Genomic DNA, 11,844 nt, shown 5'->3' on the forward strand with positions numbered 1-11,844 from the left:
TTAAGAAATGGGTGCCCTTCTTCTCTAGCTACATTTTCAGCTTGAGAGCTTGAAGGCAACAAAGTTGTCATTACAGTCAGAGTTGATTTGGATTTGAGTCCTCTTTTTGCTATTATCCCTTCAGTGGTTTACAGGATTCAACTTCCCCTAGTGTTACCTTGCAGCTAAGGGCAAGATTGATTTGCAGGAGGACATATACCAACCTTCTACAAGGAAGTTTCAGGTCTTCCCTGTGCTCCTGCACTTCAAAGAGGCTCTTGCTGCAAGCTTTTCTCCTTCCCCATCAAGAAATTGTTGTGATTTTTATTCTATTGTGTGCTTACTGGCCTAATGGTATATTTTTCTGTTACCCTGATGCAGCCTCATATCACTACTTAGGGCATTCTCAAGGATGCTTCTCTTGCAGTGGTAGCAGGCCTCTTGTGATCTGACTCAAAAATTCCCTGTGACTACCAAGATATATAACTTTTCCTGTTCTTAACCTCAATAGGTCTTGACCTTTGACTCGCATATGACAAGAGTTTTCTGCCATTAGCCCTGTGACAGAACCTCTTTTTCCTGGGGAGAAGCAGTCAAGTGAACTTTCTGGCTTTGCCAAGAAATGACCTCTCTCCTTCTCCAGGATTGAATCATGAGGGAAGCATTCTGTCTCTTCTCACCTCCCCCTAATCTTTCTTGTGAGCATATATGGAGTGCTGTGTAGAGCAGCCTACAAGGGAGTGAAAAATCCCCCTTGAATTGTCAGTTGGCAGAAGTTCTACATTGTCATCCTTACCCACATTCCACTTTTAGTAACTTAAAAAAAAGAAAAGGAAAGAAAGAAAGAAAGAAAGAAAGAAAGAAAGAAAGAAAGAAAGAAAGAAAGAAAGAAAAGAAAAGAAAGAAAAGAAAAGAAAAGAAAAAATTTAGGTGATTATAAACTTGCATGGAAGCCCCGTTTTATAGTTTGAATATGAGTAGTTCTCCAAAAGATCATGTGTGAAACAGTGCAACAATGTTCCGAGGTGAAATTATTAGATTATTAGAGCAATAACCTTGCTGATTAATTCATCCACTAAGATGTATTAACTGGATGTAATGAGAGGACAAAGTGTGGCTGGAGGAAGTAGATCACTGGGGATATGACTTTGAGGTTTATATTTTTCCTCTTGTGAACAGAGCTCTCTGCTTCCTTACTGTCATGTAATGAACTGCTTTCCTCTGCCATGCCCTTCCACCATGAAGTGCTGCCTCATCTCAGGTCCAGAGCTATGAGGCTGACTGTCTATGGACTGAACTCCTGAAAGCATGAATCAAAATAAGCATTTTTTTTCCTCTAAATTGTTCTTCTCAATTTTTTTGGTTACAGCATGAAAACTTCACTAAAAAAGAAATTGGTACCAGGAGTGGGGTTGTTGCTGTGTCGAACCTGAGCATGTGGTTCAGCCTTTGGAGCTGGTTTGGGGTGGGATGGTGATTTTTAGAACTTTAGTGATGACAATCTGGAAAAACTTTAGAAGGTTGTAAGTAGAGCTTAACGGGTGATTCTGGTGGGCCTCAGAAGATCAGAATGCTGATAAGACTGTGGAGAGTAAAGACTGAGCTCATGAGGTTTCAAAACATGAAGATTCTTATTGGAATTTGGACTAGAAGCCATTTATGTTATGTTCCAGCAAATAAACCATTTACATTTTTTTTCCATGTCCTGATACTTTCTATAGACTAAATTTAGAGGTGATGGACTAATTAATCTGGTGGAGGAAGTTTCAAAATATCACAGCACTCATGCAATGACATGGATATTTCTGATGGCTTTTAGCTAAGTTACCTATGATAACAAGGAGAAGAATGCAGAGCAGAAATATTTTTTAAAATATTTAGCCAAAAAAAAGTGCATGTAGAACTAGGACCAAGGAAGTTGTGGTTATTGAAAAGATTATAGCTACTAAAATGATGGTAAGTATTTTACATAGATACAACAGGAAAGACAGCTTAAGGGCATCTCATGAATTGATAAGACCATATCCATAACAGACTCAAGAATGTAAAAATAAATACTCCTTTGAGATGAGATTGTGGGAGCACCCTACTTACACAGGAGACCCTAGGAAGTGGTTTCCCTGTGTCTGGGCACACACACACTCAGAAGCTGCTTCAACTGTGGTCCCAGGAGGACTATTTACTACTAGATACACTGACAGATCTTGGTATCAATCATGATATGCTGATTCTGCAGGAATGCAAAATCATAGAGTAAGGGGGTCATGGAAGCTTGCACCAAGATTTCAAAGAAAGATCTTGGAGTCCAAGCAAAATTTAGCAGGATTGAAATCCCTTCAGGCTGCCCCTGAGAGGGTAAAGTATGAAGATGTGAGAAGGAAGTCAAAGCTGCAATGGAGACCCCCAAGATTAAGAGATGCCAGTAGCATGGAGTGCCTGCTCAGGAAAGCTCAATAAATTGAACAGAGGCAAGCCAAGAGAGAGGCCATGTGGGCTGCAACCAGAAAGACCATATTGGCAGAGCTCCACAAACTCTTTGCTGAGAATAGCACAATGCCCTATGCCACAAATTTTGGACACGGAACTACAGAACTTGTTTGCCCAGTGGAATTTTGGTCTTGCTTTAGTCCCGTCCCTTCTGTTTATGCCTCTACATTTTCATTGTGTAATGGAAATGTTCATGCCATTACATATTTATATATATAAATATGTAATGGCTCCTGTGTAAGCAGGGTGCGCCCACAATCTCATCTCATATATATATATATATATATATATATATATATATATATATATATATATATATATATAAATATATAATAGCATACATATATCAAAAAAGATCAAAAGAAAGTTCTATATGTATATATATAGAACTTTCTTTTGATCTTTACAGGGGAAGAGTTACTCTTGAGTCTCAGATGAGATTTGGATTTGGATTTTGAAGAAAACTGGAACCACTAAGATGGGGATTCTTGGAAATGGGATAAATGTATTCTGCATTGTGAGATGTGCATGAGTGGAATTCTGTAATTCGAATATGAGCTATCATCCAAAGTTGTGTGTGACAATGCAAGAATGTTTAGAGGTAAAATGACTAGATTATGAGAGCTATAAACTAATCAGTGAATTAATCCATTTGAATGGATTAGCTGGGTGGTAACTGTAGGTGTGGCTGGAAGAAATAGGTTCATGGGGGTGTGCATTGGGGGTTTATGTTTTGTCTTTGATAATCAGATCTCTCTCTCTCTCTCTCTCTCTCTCTCTCTCTCTCTCTCTGTGGGTGTCTGTGTGTGTGTGCGTGCGCACATTCTTCCTGGCTGTCATATCCTAAGACACTTTCCCCTGCCATGACCTTCTGTGATGTGCTGCCTCATCTCAGTCCCAGAGCTATGAAGTCAGCCAACCATGGGCTGAATCTCTGAAACTTGTAAGTCAAAATAAACTTTTCCTCTTCTAAGTATTTCTTATTGGGTCTTTTAGTCAAAACCATGAAAAACTGACTAAATATCTCATATCCCATGTGACCTTTTGAGTAAGTCATTATTTCTGGCTTCTACCTGATTTCTTAAAATAACTTGTCCTTCAGTAGAATGAGAAGAACATTATTACCCTATATACATGTATGATTGCACTACTGGAGTGACTCTGCACCATGTACAGCCAGAGGAATGAGAAGTTGTGCTCCATTTGTATACAATGTGTCAAAATGCATTCTATTGTCAAGTGTAACTAATTAGAGCAAACTAAAAAAAAAAAAATTAATTCAAAGTGAGATCAGTAGAATAGAGGAAAGGGACCAGGGAGTGGGAAGAAGAAAAGAAAAGAGGAAGTGTTGGGAAATTATACTAACCAAATAATATTGTTATATTGTGTGCCTGTCCAACTAAAATGTGCCAATAAATAAATGTGTGGGAAAAAATAAGATAAATAAAATAAAAATTTTAAAAAGTACCTGTCCTTGAGCAATTTGAGAGAACAAATTAAAGAAATAAAAATAGAAAAAGAAGAACTCACACTATCCCTATTTGCTTATGGCCTATTTAATATTTAGAAGACAAAAAAACTCCACCAGAAAATTTCTAGAGCTCAAAAATGAGTTCAGCAAAGTAGCAGGGTATAAAATTCATACTCATAAATCAATTGTGTTCCCAAACATCAGTGATGAAGCAACTGAAAGAGAAATTAGGAAAACTACCCCTTTCACAGTAGCCTCAAAAAAAAAAAAAAAAAAAAAAAAAAAAAAATATATATATATATATATATATATATATATATATATATATATATATATATATTTGTGAGTCAAACCAACACAAGAGGTGAAAGACCTCTACAACTGAAACTACAGAACACTAATGAAGAAATTGAAGACCTTAGAAGATGGAAGGATCTCTTATGTTCTTGGCTAGGCAGAATTAATATTGTTACCAAAAGCGCTATCCATATTTAATATAATTCCTATTAAAATCCTAATTAAATTCTTCATAGGAACAGAAAAAGCAGTCATAAAATTCATTTGGAAAAATAAGAAACCCAGAACAGCCAAAGCAATCCTTAGCACAAAAAGTAAAGCAGGAGGTATCACAATACCAGAACTTAAGTCACACTACAGAACCAAAGTAACAAAACAGCATGGTATTGGCACCAAAACACACATGCAGATGAATGATAAAGAATAGAAGACACAGACACAAACCCACATAAATAGAGTTATCTCATATTAGACAAAGGCCCCAAAACATACATTGAGGAGAAAATAAACTATTAAACAAACAGTGCTGGGAAAACTGGAAATCCATATGCAGCAAAATGAAATTAAACCCCTATCTCTCACCCTGCACAAAAATCAACTCAAAGTAGATCAAGAACCTAAGCATTAGAACAGAGAACCTATGCCTACTAGAAGAAAAAGTAGGCCCAAATCTACATCATGTCAAATTAGGAACTGCCTTCCTTAACAATACTTCTAAAGCATAAGAAGTAAAATCAAGAATCAACAAATGAGATAGTATCAAACTAAAAATCTTCTGTTACAGCAAAGGAAACAATCAAGAATGTGAAGAGAGGGCCTACAGAATAGGAGAAAATCTTTGCCACCTATATATACCTCAGATAAAGCATTAATCTCCAAGGTATATAAAGAACTCAAAAAACTTAACACCAAAAAAAAAAAAAAACAAACAAACAAACAAATAACTCAATCAATAAATAGGGGAAAGAACTGAACAGACACTTCACTAAAGAAGAAATGCTATTGGTCAAAAAACATGAAAAAATGTTCATCATCTCCAGTACTTAGAGAAATGCAAATTAAAACTACACTGAGATTTCATCTTACTAGAATGGCAATCAAGAATACAAGTAACAATAAATGTTGGATGTGGGGTAAATGGTACACACATACATTGTTGGAGGGACTGCAAATTGGTGTAATCACTCTAGAAAGCAGTATGGGAATTTCTCAGAAAACTTGGAATAGAACCATCATTTGATCCAGTTATCCCATTCCTCAGTTATATACCCAGGTCTTAAAATCAGCATACTGCACTGCTGTAGCCACATCAATGTTTATAGGAGTTCAATTCACAATAGCTAAGCTATGGAACCAACCTAGATGCCCTTCAACAGATGAATGGATAAAGAAAACGTGGCATATATACACAGTGGAATATCATCACTAAGCCATAAAGAGAAATGAAATTATGGCATTTGCCAGTAAATGGATGGAACTGGGGACTATCATGCTAAGTGAAATAAGCCAATCCCTCAAAACCTGCAGGCTTTTCTCTGATATGCAAACGCTACTTTACAATGTGGGGTGGGGGATAGGGAAGAATAGAAATTAATTGGATTAGACATATGGGAATGAAGGGAAGGTAGAGGGAATGGAAATAGGAAAGATAGTAGAATGAATCAGGCATTATTTTCCTATGTTCATATATGAATACATTACCAATGTAATCCACATCATGTACAACCAGAAGAATGGGAAGTTGTACTCCATGTATGTATATTATGTCAAAATACATTCTAATATCATGAATAACTAAAAAGAATAAATAAAAATTAACTTAAAAAATAAGTACCCGAACTTTCTTCAACTTCAGGTCAGTTTGTAGAGCTGTGGCCTCAATTCTCTGTTGGATTCAAGAAATTTTATGATTTTATTGATCATCTTTCTTGTAACAACAACAATAAAAGCAGTTAGAGTGTAGACAATGCTTTTCCCAGTTTTTGTTCCCCAGTTTTTCCCCAATTATTGGCAGAAACCAAAATTCTCCAGTACATTTTTCAATGAACATCTAATAACTATTTAATGCTCATTTGTATCCACCTGGAATCATTGAGTTCACTACCAATATTCTGAATATTAGACTGTACTAAAAGAAAAAATGGGCTGGATATTAAGAAATCTGGATTATACCCTGCTTTAGCACTAGGTATGTGGCCTGTGAAAAGTTACTTGAATACTCTGGACTTTATTCTTCTTGTGTGCAAAATAATGTCACATCATGTTGATCCCTAAGATCTTTTCCTGCTCTTTCATCTGTTACTTTTCAGTTCTTAGAAGCAAAACCTATATTTTTACAGGCTTTTAATTGTGTGTCCACTCTCTACTTAATGGAGAGTTAAAATTAAAACCCAAAGAGACAAATTTTCATTATAAGTAAACTACTTCTGGCAGCAAGTCAGATCTTGATCAATCTTACTAAACGCTAAGTGTTACTTTAAGTAGTGAGGACAATCATCCCCAAAGAGCACCTGCACTTTACTGGCTGAGTAGTGCATTAATTCCAACAATTTATCAAATTCTTGGCAAACTGTAGATCCAGACGCTGTGACTCTACAGAGTGGAAAAGTTGAGTTTTTCTAAAAATAATAGTCACAGAATTGTTCCCCATATTTCCAAGAGGAAGTGGAATTTATATTTCACATGAAAGATCAAATTATATTGGATCTCTATATTTCATAAAATATATTTATGTGTTCACTTTATTATACATTTTTACACTAAAAGAAACATCCAAATGCTACATTTGGTTGAGTTAATGTTTATCTTTTCAAGACTTCAACTTAACTCTTGATTTAAAGCACAATAAGAATTGCTTGCTGAATATTTACAGTAGAAAATATAATAACATTTTTCATAGTGAAAAATATATGCTAGGATATTTAGTCTTTGGCTTGTCATCTCACTGCCTCTAGAAGAAATATTGATTTTTTTAATCTACCTGTCTCTTCTTGTTCTCTAACTTTATTTGATAAATGTTGACATAGAATTTGTGCAAATGTCAACTATCAATGTTAGACATATTTCATTTTTGTTAATAAAATGCAAGCTTGAAACTAACAGACCTCTTCTACTGAGCATTCCCTGATCACTGTGAAAAAGGAGTGCTCCTGACTGATGTGCATGGGGGTCTAGTGTTAAGTGAGGCACAGATTCTCCCACCTTCTGAGAATAGTCTTGACTCCAGGTGAGCTTTCAGATGTGCTATACCTAAAGCCTGCCTCTCTCCTGTGTAAACTAGTGTCAAACACAAGGATTTCTGTGCATACGTCATCTTCTAGTTCTTTGAACCAACTCACTGCAATCAAATTTTTGAGTGAAAATTATGCACAAAATATCATGTATGATGAGATGAGGCATATAAATGTAAGTAATGTAATTTTTGCTTTTAATATGCTTGCAGTTTCAGGGAAAACAAAAGCAAGTAAATATACAGCATTACAAGGCAGAGTGTCAAACCTGATAATCATCAGCAAACTCTGTATTTCAGGAATTATCCTATACCCTTGTTACAGTGCTTTAAAGCAACGATTCTGAAACCCAACTGATTGTCAAGAGTCTACTGAAATCCCAGATGTAGATTTGAATTTTTAGAAAACTCAACAATGATTCTAATGATCAGCCACCTTTGGTAGCCATTACTTTAGAGTTTTAAAAAGCAAATAACATTTTCTTTAGCCTACTTTTTCCTGGTAATATAGTTGTATGAAGGGGAAAGCCTTAATTAGTGCTTAGGTATAAAAGGAAGCCTCTCACCCAAGGTTGGAGCCTTAATGGTAACAAGGAGAATAGACAAGGGTCGGCATCAGCACAGAAGGACATGTTGACTATGTTGTCCCTTGTCACCAGTGTGCCAAATAAGCCAGGCCTATGCCAATCAGCCCTGGCAACTCTCCTGGTCACGAAGATATACCTACAGTTCTTCAAATCCTATGAGATGAAGCTTCTTAATTATTGTTGTTACAGTTTGGATATATGGTGCTCCCCAAAGGCTGATGTGTGAGACAAGGTGAGAATATTCAGAGGTGATTGGGTTCTGAGAACTGTGAGTGGTATGGATTAACTGAGTGGTAACTGTAGGCATCTTACTGTGGCTAGAGGAAGTGGGTCACTAGGGGCATGACTTGAGGCTTCTGTTTGTGCCCTGCAGTGTAATTTTAGCTTGGTCAGCATTTGAATGAAGTCCAAGCCAGTGACTAAGCCCACATTCCCAAGGTATTTGCACTTTTGCATTCTTTGCCTGCCCCTAAGTGGTGATATTCTAACAGTCACAATTTAGTGAGAATTTTACTCCATGTATTTCCATCCTGAAATATTTCTACTTTGTCTTATTTCTTCTTGGATAAAAATTGTTGAGTCAGTAAAGGAGACTTAGAAGGAGGAAAATACTTACCTCTAACTCCAGTTGTAGTACCACTTCCATTTATCCTGTATCCCCAAAGCTATTGGATCTTAAAAAAAAATATTTAAATCACCCACATTCCTCTTTTCTGTTCTATTTTGTTTTGACACTAGTTCCTGCCAATGTAGACGGTTTTGAAGCCAGAATTAGATTCAGTATAAATAGGTAAATCAAGTCAGGTTAAATTGAGTCAGGCCTATATTGAGTGAGTCCCACAAGTTGAAGGCTGTCTCCTGAGGGACTGAAATGTTAATTCCTGCAGAGCCCTTCCTCCACCCTTATCAAGAACCTGCCCTTGCTCCAACCTGTTGCCAAGGTAACCTGTCCCAAGAATTACCCCTCCCTACAGGGAGCTCTAAGGTTGTTAATGTGTCCTGGGCTGTACCATCCTGCCCTTTCCCTTCAGCCCACCTGTGTCCCACCTTTGGGCCATCCCACCAAGCATTCCTGGGACTAGTCCTGGGCCTAGTCACATACACAGAAAGGAGAAAGATAAGGGAGAAAAGGCAGGAGAACAAAGGAAGCGGACATATAAAAACAACAGAACACCTCGCTTCTGCTGATACTAAGATAACAGCTATGGCTCTCTTCCGCCCCCCAGGGGAAGTCTATGTTACCCCTTTTTAAATAAACCCTGCTTTATAAACTGGGTAACTGGCAGTATCAGTTTCAATAAATTACAAAAGGAAAGAATTTTATGTACTTGATTAAAGACATGGCAAAAGTACACAACTGAATATTCATGAACTTTTTGATATCTTGCTAATTATGTTGCTTAGGCTATTAAGTCTCTAAAAATGAAACAAAAACAACACTGTGGTTCAAAACTCCTTTACACTCTTAAAAACTGATGACCTTGAATTGCTTTTGTTTGTGGTGATTATTCCTAGTATATTTACCATACTAAAATTTAGGTAGAAGATTTTGTCATTTTTATTAATTAGTCCATTTTAAATAACAATTATACAAACTATGCATTAACAGAAATGACATCATTTCATTTTTAAAAAACTCTATATTTTCTGAAACAAAGTAATAATGAAAAAAAGCATTAATTAATTTTTTTTCCAAATTGCAATATCTGGCTACATACACACACATGCACATAAACAGCTGGCACACAAACAGCTGGAATCGCCTATCCTTGCATTCAACCGTCACACATCATGTAAACTCTAACTCCCTACATAGAAATGAGAATATAAATGGAAAAGGTAGATAACATCTTAGTAGTATTATAAAGGGTTTTTATGTTTTCTTCTAGAATTCCTTGACAGGGCTTCTATAACTTGCCCCTTTCCCTCCCCCCTCCCCACCCCCACCTCCCACCCCCCACCCCCCCCCCCGCAAAAAAAAAAAAAAAATCCCTATTTGAGAACTGCTGCCCTAAGTAGTAATCACACTTAAAAGAACTATCAGTCTCATCTTACTATTGTGTCATCTAGAAACACAACAGTGGTACATAGATTTTTATCACGGGGAAAGTAACAATTAAATGTGCAGATTCATTTTTCCATTCATGTACCTTGTTTACTTGCTCAGGTGCAGAGACATGGGAGGCATTTCATTCAGTACCTCCAGTTTTGCTGCCATCAGGTCTTCTAGCAGTTTGTACATGACCAGGAAGTTCCCATGGGTGGAATAAAACTTGCCTTACTATGTTTATTGCTCCCATACTTTAGGTTGGAATTTCGCATCTCATTCCAAAAACTATTCAGGGAAAATGGAGAAGGCCTACAAATTTTATTTGGAGTAACATTTTCAATGTGAAAAATAGAATTCATAAAATCACAAAGGAAACATTACATTGAAATATAGTGTCATTACATTCTTCATTAAGATATAATGAGTGGTCTTTTTAATAATACACAAACTCACCAAATCTAGAGATGAAAAACCAATATCATGTCAAAGTTAATGTGGTTAAACCACATTTCAAGATATCTGGAACAATTGTGAACTAATATGAAAATGTCTTCTATTTCTATTGTGACAAATCAGACACTACTAATGCAGATGGAATTACTTACCTTCTTCTTTTTTTTTTTTCATACACACCCTAAAATCTATCTGCAGATGCCTTGGAGACCTGTGAACTCTAAGTGAAAGAATGTTTTGGGGTTTTGCATGATCCTCAAAAGAGCAGCAACACAACCACCTGGAAACTTGTTAGAATGAAACATTTGAAAGCTCTTCTTCCACCCAGTAAATCAGTAACTCAAACTGGGTTCCTGTAATCTGTATTTTCAACAGATGCTGATGCACACTAACATTTGGAAACCAACATCCTAGAAGTTCATTCTGCCTAGGAGCAAACTATGCCCCACAGTAAGGAAGGGCAGGCAAGGAGGCACAGTCAAGAAATGGAGTACAGTGGAACACTGTTGGAGTTCATGCCAAATCCCTGCATAGGAAACACATGCGAGAATCATGAAATACTAGAAAGAGATGACCTGGAGTTCATCTATCCCAAGACTGGTGTTTTATCTTGTGTTACATTATAGCTCAGTGTTGTTCATAAGTATATTGGAAATGCCTGAGTTTAAGAATGAGGTTCTGGGTTGAATCTGAATAAATGAATGAGTGATTCATGTCAAGACCAGCTGTCTATATGGATGAATGTGCAGATGGTTAAAGAATAACAACACTTAAGCAATATATTTTCTCTTTCAAATATAGCCAATTCTTTTATCTTTAAGAGAAAAGAATTTATGATGGGTATTAAGAAGTTTGTCCAAAGTCAATGGCAAATTAGTCTGCAAGACTGAATTAGGCACTTGGGGCTTCTGACCAGAATCTAATGCTGATACTCTTACGTATGTCACAGGGCAGTGACTTCACAGCCTAAACTATGAAATTTTACAGGCTGTGACCCCAGAGTCTCCTACAGACTGATTGCTCCTCTCTGAGATAATATAAATTAGATAAATAACTCCTTTAATGTTGAGTATAACATTTTATTAAATATCTACTAGTCGCATTTTAAGGTTGTTTTTTTTAACATGCTATGCAAAACACTTTAAACCCCAAATAGACTCCACAAGAACAAGTCTCTCCAAGAAAGACTGCTTGAGATATTAATTGAAACAATGTATTGAATCCAAAAGTAATTATATCCCAAAATACTTTAAAAGAACCAAGAGAAAGGAGGATTATTTTCTTTAATGGA

The sequence above is a fragment of the Marmota monax genome, unplaced genomic scaffold, assembly GCF_021218885.2.
Source record: "Marmota monax isolate L192 unplaced genomic scaffold, Marmota_monax_Labrador192_F-V1.1 WCK01_AAM20220418_F8-fsc00009, whole genome shotgun sequence".
Classification (NCBI taxonomy): Eukaryota; Metazoa; Chordata; class Mammalia; order Rodentia; family Sciuridae; genus Marmota; species Marmota monax.